We start from the raw sequence: 9568 nt of genomic DNA, 5'->3' as shown, positions 1-9568 counted from the left end.
TGCGATGGCTGGGAGTCGAACCCAGGTCTACTGCTTAGAAAGCAGCTATGCTCACCACTATACCACCATCGCTTACTGTACTGAGTTGGTCCAGCGTTTTGATTAATAGAATGCTGTACAATGGATTCAACTTGTCCCTGAGCAATACGATTATGTTGACAGAAACACAATACTGTGAATGCTGGAAATCTGAAATAAAATCAGAAAGTGCTGCAAATATTCTGATCAATGGTCACTCACCTGAAAAGTTAAATCTGCTTCTCTCTCCACAGATGCTGCCAGACCTGCTGAGTATTTCCAGCATTTCTTGTTTTTATTTCAGATTTCCAGCATCTGCAGTATTTTGCTTTTATTTTAGTGTTTCCTCGCGAACTGATAATTTTTGTTTACTGGGCAGAACTATGCAGTGGAGTGACGCAGAAAACTGTACGAAGAACAATGTTTTTAACGGGCCCACAATTTCGAAGTATAAGGAGGACAAAATACACAGCAATGTATGCATATAGTAAAGAGCTGTAAGTTTCAGGTAGATGTTACCTGAACAGAGGTGAGACAGAGAATACCCAACCCGTCTCACCTTTAGATTCCTGACCAAGATAGACCGACAAGGTACAAACTCAAGTTATGTGACCAAGTCAGAGAGTTTATTAGGCTTAACCAAGATGTACAAAGTTAATACTTAACAATGGTAATAGATATTCAGTAACACACAACACCCGTTCTTGTTTCTGTGCTTGCTGCCGCACGGACTTCTCTCCTTCTTCATCCCTTGCTGTGTTTTTTCGACTGTATTCTATCTTCTCCTTTTAAGTACAAACGATCTTCTGTTGACCCCTCTCTAAGTGTGCTGACGATGTCCTGTAACACCCTTTCTTTTATCCTTCTTGTGGTGCAAGGATGTTACCATATTAGTTTTGAATTGTTCCAAGTGTCCTAATTGGTCCAGGTTGACATCATTGTTTGACACTAGTTAGTTAATGGTTGAATCTACACACAGTACAGATGTTTCTCGACTCTTTCTATTTTAGCAAGGATCCTAAAGGTTACATTCTTGCTGATCCCAGACATTTTTTTCTTTAATTCTGCCTTTATCTCATCTCTCTCCATGCAAGGAGTGCTGGTGACTCTCCCATTGTTCTCACAAAAAGGTTTAAACAAAGTATAGCCTTGAAAACACATTTCATAATAAAGCAAGCAACAGATCAAACAGACTTCAATATATTGATGTACAAAGCATATCATTAATCCTATTATTTTAGCTGTCCTTATTTGTCACAAACGTAAAATATGTCACGGTCCATCGCGCCCACATTGTGGATTCTCCTCCAGCTACATGACTTGCCTTTTTTTTTCCTATGGCGACGTGCATCTTCCACACTGACACATCTCTCAACATGACATTTTAACATAGTTCAGTGAAGATGACCGTCATGCTTCACAATCCAACATTAACATTGCAGTTCTTGCATAAATGTAAGCCATGAAAATACTCTAAACTTTACACAGCGGTGAGCAGTGTTCAGGTGATACAGAAAATCTGGTGCGTTGGGCAGAGACAATCAGTTAATCTATCAAAGTCCCTTGAAGTTATGCTCCTATCTATACTACTTACAACACAACTATTCTTTTGATATTGAAAAGCTTGGATAGATGGCTCTGGATTGTGTTATCTCAGTAAGTGGTTGTTCTCCTCACAGCAATGTGGATTGAGGGGAGATCTGATGCAGGTGCAGGTAAGTTAGACAAGGATAACCCGTTCCCATTAGTTGATGGTACAAGGACTAGGAGACACAGATTGATGGTTTTGGGAAAGAGATGCAGGGAAATGTGAGGAAGCACTTTTTGCTTTACCTGCTCCATTGCAACTGCAATGTCTGTCCACAAGTGTGGTGGAAGCAGAGACAATCAATGATTTCAATAGGAAATTGGAGAAACACTTGAAGGAAACAAACTTGCTCCAGGATGACGCCAATCAAGCGGGAGAATGAATCTGATTGGATGATAAGAATATTTTATCAATTTCAATTCTGTCAAAGCTTTGACATTTTTTTCGTTTGTAAAATACTGCAACATAAAGTAAACCTGCAATTTAAGGTTGCGATAGCAGGAAATCGAACCCAGGTTAACTGCTTGGAAGGCAGCTATGCTCACCACTATACCACCATCGCTTACTGCATTGTGTTAGTCCAGCGTTTTGATTAATAGAATGCTGTACAATGGTTTGAACTTGCACCTGAGCAACACGATTATGTTAACAGAAACACAATACTGTGAATGCTGGAAATCTGAAATAAAATCAGAAAGTGCTGCAAATATTCTGATCAACGGTCACTCACCTGAAAAGTTAAATCTGCTTCTCTCTCCACAGATGCTGCCAGACCTGCTGAGTATTTCCAGCATTTCTTGTTTTTATTTCAGATTTCCAGCATCTGCAGTATTTTGCATTTATTTTAGAGTTTAGTAGCGAACTGATCCTTTTTGCTTACTGGGCAGAACTATGCAGTGGAGTGACGCAGAAAACTGTACGAAGAACAATGTTTTTAACGGGCCCACAATTTCGAAGTTTAAGGAGGACAAAATACACAGCAATGTATGCATATAGTAAAGAGCTGTAAGTTTCAGGTAGATGTTACCTGAACAGAGGTGAGACAGAGAATACCCAACCCGTCTCACCTTTAGATTCCAGACCAAGATAGACCGACAAGGTACAAACTCAAGTTATGTGACCAAGTCAGAGAGTTTATTAGGCTTAACCAAGATGTACAAAGTTAACACTTAGCAATGGTAATAGATATTCAGTAACACACAACACCCGTTCTTGTTTCTGTGCTTGCTGCGGCACGGACTTCTCTCCTTCTTCATCCCTTGCTGTGTTTTCTTGACTGTATTCTATCTTCTCCTTTTAAGTACCAACGATCTTCTGTTGACCCCTCTCTAAGTGTGATGACGATGTCCTGTAACACCCTTTCTTTTATCCTTCTTGTGGTGCAAGGATGTTACCATATTAGTTTTGAATTGTTCCAAGTGTCCTAATTGGTCCAGGTTGACATCATTGTTTGACACTAGTTAGTTAATGGTTGAATCTACACACAGTACAGATGTTTCCCGACTCTTTCTATTTTAGCAAGGATCCTAAAGGTTACATTCTTGATGATCCCAGACATTTTTTTCTTTAATTCTGCCTTTATCTCATCTCTCTCCATGCAAGGAGTGCTGGTGACTCTCCCATTGTTCTCAAAAAAAGGTTTAAACAAAGTATAGCCTTGAAAACACATTTCATAATAAAGCAAGCAACAGATCAAACAGACTTCAATATATTGATGTACAAAGCATATCATTAATCCTATTATTTTAGCTGTCCTTATTTGTCACAAACGTAAAATATGCCACGGTCCATCGCGCCCACATTGTGGATTCTCCTCCAGCCACATGACTTGCTTTTTTTTTCCTATGGCTACGTGCATCTTCCAAACTGACACATCTCTCAACATGACATTTTAACATAGTTCAGTGAAGATGACCGTCATGCTTCACAATCCAACATTAACATTGCAGTTCTTCCATAAATGTAAGCCATGAAAATACTCTAAACTTTACACAGCGGTGAGCAGTGTTCAGGTGATGCAGAAAATCTGGTGCGTTGGGCAGAGACAATCAGTTAATCTATCAAAGTCCCTTGAAGTTATGCTCCTATCTATACTACTTACAACACAACTATTCTTTTGATATTGAAAAGCTTGGATAGATGGCTCTGGATTGTGTTATCTAAGTAAGTGGTTGTTCTCCTTACAGCAATGTGGATTGAGGGGATATCTGATGCAGGTGTAGGTAAGTTAGACAAGGATAACCCGTTCCCATTAGTTGATGGTACAAGGACTAGGAGACACAGATTGATGGTTTTGGGAAAGAGATGCAGGGAAATTTGAGGAAGCACTTTTTGCTTTACCTGCGACATTGCAACTGCAATGTCTGTCCACAAGTGTGGTGGAAGCAGAGACAATCAATGATTTCAATAGGAAATTGGAGAAACACTTGAAGGAAACAAACTTGCTCCAGGATGACGCCAATCAAGCAAGAGAATGAATCTGATTGGATGATAAGAATATTTTATCAATTTCAATTCTGTCAAAGCTTTGACATTTTTTTCGTTTGCAAAATACTGCAACATAAAGCAAACCTGCAATTTAAGGTTGCGATGGCTGGGAATCGAACCCAGGTCAACTGCTTGGAAGGCAGCTATGCTCACCACTATACCACCATCGCTTACTGTACTATGTTGGTCCAGCGTTTTGATTAATAGAATGCTGTACAATGGTTTCAACTTGCACCTGAGCAACACGATTTTGTTCACAGAAACACAATACTGTGAATGCTGGAAATCTGAAAAAAAATCAGAAAGTGCTGCAAATATTCTGATCTGCTTCTCTCTCCACAGATGCTGCCAGACCTGCTGAGTATTTCCAGCATTTCTTGTTTTTATTTCAGATTTCCAGCGTCTGCAGTATTTTGCTTTTATTTTAGAGTTGAGTCGCGAACTGATCCTTTTTGCTTACTGGGCAGTACTATGCAGTGGAGTGACGCAGAAAACTGTACGAAGAACAATGTTTTTAACGGGCCAACAATTTCGAAGTTTAAGGAGGACAAAATACACAGCAATGTATGCATATAGTGAAGAGCTGTAAGTTTCAGGTCGATGTTACCTGAACAGAGGTGAGACAGAGAATACCCAACCCGTCTCACCTTTAGATTCCTGACCAAGATAGACCGACAAGGTACAAACTCAAGTTATGTGACCAAGTCAGAGAGTTTATTAGGCTTAACCAAGATGTACAAAGTTAATACTTAACAATGGTAATAGATATTCAGTAACACACAACACCCGTTCTTGTTTCTGTGCTTGCTGCGGCACGGACTTCTCTCCTTCTTCATCCCTTGCTGTGTTTTTTCGACTGTATTCTATCATCTCCTTTTAAGTACCAACGTTCTTCTGTTGACCCCTCTCTAAGTGTGCTGACGATGTCCTGTAACACCCTTTCTTTTATCCTTCTTGTGGTGCAAGGATGTTACCATATTAGTTTTGAATTGTTCCAAGTGTCCTAATTGGTCCAGGTTGACATCATTGTTTGACACTAGTTAGTTAATGGTTGAATCTACACACAGTACAGATGTTTCCCGACTCTTTCTATTTTAGCAAGGATCCTAAAGGTTACATTCTTGCTGATCCCAGACATTTTTTTCTTTAATTCTGCCTTTATCTCATCTCTCTCCATGCAAGGAGTGCTGGTGACTCTCCCATTGTTCTCACAAAAAGGTTTAAACAAAGTATAGCCTTGAAAACACATTTCATAATAAAGCAAGCAACAGATCAAACAGACTTCAATATATTGATGTACAAAGCATATCATTAATCCTATTATTTTAGCTGTCCTTATTTGTCACAAACGTAAAATATGTCACGGTCCATCGCGCCCACATTGTGGATTCTCCTCCAGCTACATGACTTGCCTTTTTTTTTCCTATGGCTACGTGCATCTTCCACACTGACACATCTCTCAACATGACATTTTAACATAGTTCAGTGAAGATGACCGTCATGCTTCACAATCCAACATTAACATTGCAGTTCTTGCATAAATGTAAGCCATGAAAATACTCTAAACTTTACACAGCGGTGAGCAGTGTTCAGGTGATGCAGAAAATCTGGTGCGTTGGGCAGAGACAATCAGTTAATCTATCAAAGTCCCTTGAAGTTATGCTCCTACCTATACTACTTACAACACAAATATTCTTTTGATATTGAAAAGCTTGGATAGATGGCTCTGGATTGTGTTATCTAAGTAAGTGGTTGTTCTCCTTACAGCAATGTGGATTGAGGGGAGATCTGATGCAGGTGTAGGTAAGTTAGACAAGGATAACCCGTTCCCATTAGTTGATGGTACAAGGACTAGGAGACACAGATTGATGGTTTTGGGAAAGAGATGCAGGGAAATTTGAGGAAGCACTTTTTGCTTTCCCTGCCACATTGCAACTGCAATGTCTGTCCACAAGTGTGGTGGAAGCAGAGACAATCAATGATTTCAATAGGAAATTGGAGAAACACTTGAAGGAAACAAACTTGCTCCAGGATGACGCCAATCAAGCAAGAGAATGAATCTGATTGGATGATAAGAATATTTTATCAATTTCAATTCTGTCAAAGCTTTGACATTTTTTTCGTTTGCAAAATACTGCAACATAAAGTAAACCTGCAATTTAAGGTTGCGATGGCTGGGAATCGAACCCAGGTCAACTGCTTGGAAGGCAGCTATGCTCACCACTATACCACCATCGCTTACTGCACTATGCTGATCCAGCGTTTTGATTAATAGAATGCTGTACAATGGTTTCAACTTGCACCTGAGCAATACGATTATGTTAACAGAAACACAATACTGTGAATGCTGGAAATCTGAAATAAAATCAGAAAGTGCTGCAAATATTCTGATCAAAGGTCACTAACCTGAAACGTTAACTCCGCTTCTCTCTCCACAGATGCTGCCAGACCTGCTGAGTATTTCCAGCATTTCTTGTTTTTATTTCAGATTTCCAGCATCTGCAGTATTTTGCTTTTATTTTAGAGTTTAGTCGCGTACTGATCCTTTTTGCTTACTGGGCAGAACTATGCAGTGGAGAGACGCTCAAAACTGTACGAAGAACAATGTTTTTAACGGGCCCACAATTTCGAAGTTTAAGGAGGACAAAATACACAGCAATGTATGCATATAGTAAAGAGCTGCAAGTTTCAGATCGATATTACCTGAACAGAGGTGAGACAGAGAATACCCAACCCGTCTCACCTTTAGATTCCTGACCAAGATAGACCTACAAGGTACAAACTCAAGTTATGTGACCAAGTCAGAGAGTTTCTTTGGCTTAACTAAGATGTACAAAGTTAATACTTAACAATGGTAATAGATATTCAGTAACACACAACACCCGTTCTTGTTTCTGTTCTTGCTGCCGCACGGACTTCTCTCCTTCTTCATCCCTTGCTGTGTTTTCTTGACTGTATTCTATCTTCTCCTTTTAAGTACCAACGATCTTCTGTTGACCCCTGTCCAAGTGTGCTGACGATGTCCTGTAACACCCTTTCTTTTATCCTTCTTGTGGTGCAAGGATGTTACCATATTAGTTTTGAATTGTTCCAAGTGTCCTAATTGGTCCAGGTTGACATCATTGTTTGACACTAGTTAGTTAATGGTTGAATCTACACACAGTACAGATGTTTCCCGATTCTTTCTATTTTAGCAAGGATCCTAAAGGTTACATTCTTGATGATCCCAGACATTTTTTTCTTTAATTCTGCCTTTATCTCATCTCTCTCCATGCAAGGAGTGCTGGTGACTCTCCCATTGTTCTCAAAAAAAGGTTTAAACAAAGTATAGCCTTGAAAACACATTTCATAATAAAGCAAGCAACAGATCAAACAGACTTCAATATATTGATGTACAAAGCATATCATTAATCCTATTATTTTAGCTGTCCTTATTTGTCACAAACGTAAAATATGCCACGGTCCATCGCGCCCACATTGTGGATTCTCCTCCAGCCACATGACTTGCCTTTTTTTTTCCTATGGCTACGTGCATCTTCCACACTGACACATCTCTCAACATGACATTTTAACATAGTTCAGTGAAGATGACCGTCATGCTTCACAATCCAACATTAACATTGCAGTTCTTGCATAAATGTAAGCCATGAAAATACTCTAAACTTTACACAGCGGTGAGCAGTGTTCAGGTGATGCAGAAAATCTGGTGCGCTGGGCAGAGACAATCAGTTAATCTATCAAAGTCCCTTGAAGTTATGCTCCTACCTATACTACTTACAACACAACTATTCTTTTGATATTGAAAAGCTTGGATAGATGGCTCTGGATTGTGTTATCTAAGTAAGTGGTTGTTCTCCTGACAGCAATGTGGATTGAGGGGAGATCTGATGCAGGTGTAGGTAAGTTAGACAAGGATAACCCGTTCCCATTAGTTGATGGTACAAGGACTAGGAGACACAGATTGATGGTTTTGGGAAAGAGATGCAGGGAAATTTGAGGAAGCACGTTTTGCTTTCCCTGCTACATTGCAACTGCAATGTCTGTCCACAAGTGTGGTGGAGGCAGAGACAATCAATGATTTCAATAGGAAATTGGAGAAACACTTGAAGGAAACAAACTTGCTCCAGGGTGACGCCAATCAAGCAGGAGAATGAATCTGATTGGATGAGAAGAATATTTTATCACTTTCAATTCTGTCAAAGCTTTGACATTTCTTTCGTTTGTAAAATACTGCAACATAAAGTAAACCTGCAATTTAAGGTTGCGATGGCCGGGAATCGAGCGCAGGTCAACTGCTTGGAAGGCAGCTATGCTCTCCACTATACCAGCATCGCTTACTGCACTGTGCTTGTCCAGCGTTTTGATTAATAGAATGCTGTACAATGGTTTCAACTTGCACCTGAGCAACACGATTATGTCAACAGAAACACAATACTGTGAATGCTGGAAATCTGAAATAAAATCAGAAAGTGCTGCAAATATTCTGATTAATGGTCACTCACCTGAAAAGTTAAATCTGCTTCTCTCTCCACAGATGCTGCCAGACCTGCTGAGTATTTCCAGCATTTCTTGTTTTTATTTCAGATTTCCAGCATCTGCAGTATTTTGCATTTATTTTAGAGTTTAGTAGCGAACTGATCCTTTTTGCTTACTGGGCAGAACTATGCAGTGGAGTGACGCAGAAAACTGTACGAAGAACAATGTTTTTAACGGGCCCACAATTTCGAAGTTTAAGGAGGACAAAATACACAGCAATGTATGCATATAGTAAAGAGCTGTAAGTTTCAGGTAGATGTTACCTGAACAGAGGTGAGACAGAGAATACCCAACCCGTCTCACCTTTAGATTCCAGACCAAGATAGACCGACAAGGTACAAACTCAAGTTATGTGACCAAGTCAGAGAGTTTATTAGGCTTAACCAAGATGTACAAAGTTAACACTTAGCAATGGTAATAGATATTCAGTAACACACAACACCCGTTCTTGTTTCTGTGCTTGCTGCGGCACGGACTTCTCTCCTTCTTCATCCCTTGCTGTGTTTTCTTGACTGTATTCTATCTTCTCCTTTTAAGTACCAACGATCTTCTGTTGTCCCCTCTCTAAGTGTGATGACGATGTCCTGTAACACCCTTTCTTTTATCCTTCTTGTGGTGCAAGGATGTTACCATATTAGTTTTGAATTGTTCCAAGTGTCCTAATTGGTCCAGGTTGACATCATTGTTTGACACTAGTTAGTTAATGGTTGAATCTACACACAGTACAGATGTTTCCCGACTCTTTCTATTTTAGCAAGGATCCTAAAGGTTACATTCTTGATGATCCCAGACATTTTTTTATTTAATTCTGCCTTTATCTCATCTCTCTCCATGCAAGGAGTGCTGGTGACTCTCCCATTGTTCTCACAAAAAGGTTTAAACAAAGTATAGCCTTGAAAACACATTTCATAATAAAGCAAGCAACAGATCAAACAGACT

At 39.6% G+C, this 9568-nt stretch overlaps 3 non-coding genes across 3 annotated transcripts; all 3 read right to left on the bottom strand.

The window, feature by feature from the left end:
- trnar-ucu (transfer RNA arginine (anticodon UCU)) lies at positions 1 to 72 on the bottom strand. The gene has a single exon. It is a non-coding gene; the product is annotated as a tRNA-Arg (tRNA).
- Positions 73 to 4191: 4119 nt separating this feature from the next.
- Positions 4192 to 4263, bottom strand: trnag-ucc (transfer RNA glycine (anticodon UCC)). Its single transcript has one exon. It is a non-coding gene; the product is annotated as a tRNA-Gly (tRNA).
- Positions 4264 to 6259: 1996 nt separating this feature from the next.
- On the bottom strand, positions 6260 to 6331 carry trnag-ucc (transfer RNA glycine (anticodon UCC)). Its single transcript has one exon. It is a non-coding gene; the product is annotated as a tRNA-Gly (tRNA).
- Positions 6332 to 9568: the final 3237 nt, after the last annotated feature.

The sequence above is a fragment of the Heterodontus francisci genome, chromosome 45, assembly GCF_036365525.1.
Source record: "Heterodontus francisci isolate sHetFra1 chromosome 45, sHetFra1.hap1, whole genome shotgun sequence".
Taxonomy (NCBI): Eukaryota; Metazoa; Chordata; class Chondrichthyes; order Heterodontiformes; family Heterodontidae; genus Heterodontus; species Heterodontus francisci.
Note: the sequence above shows the minus strand (reverse complement) of the source record. Positions and strands in the feature narration are given on the sequence as shown.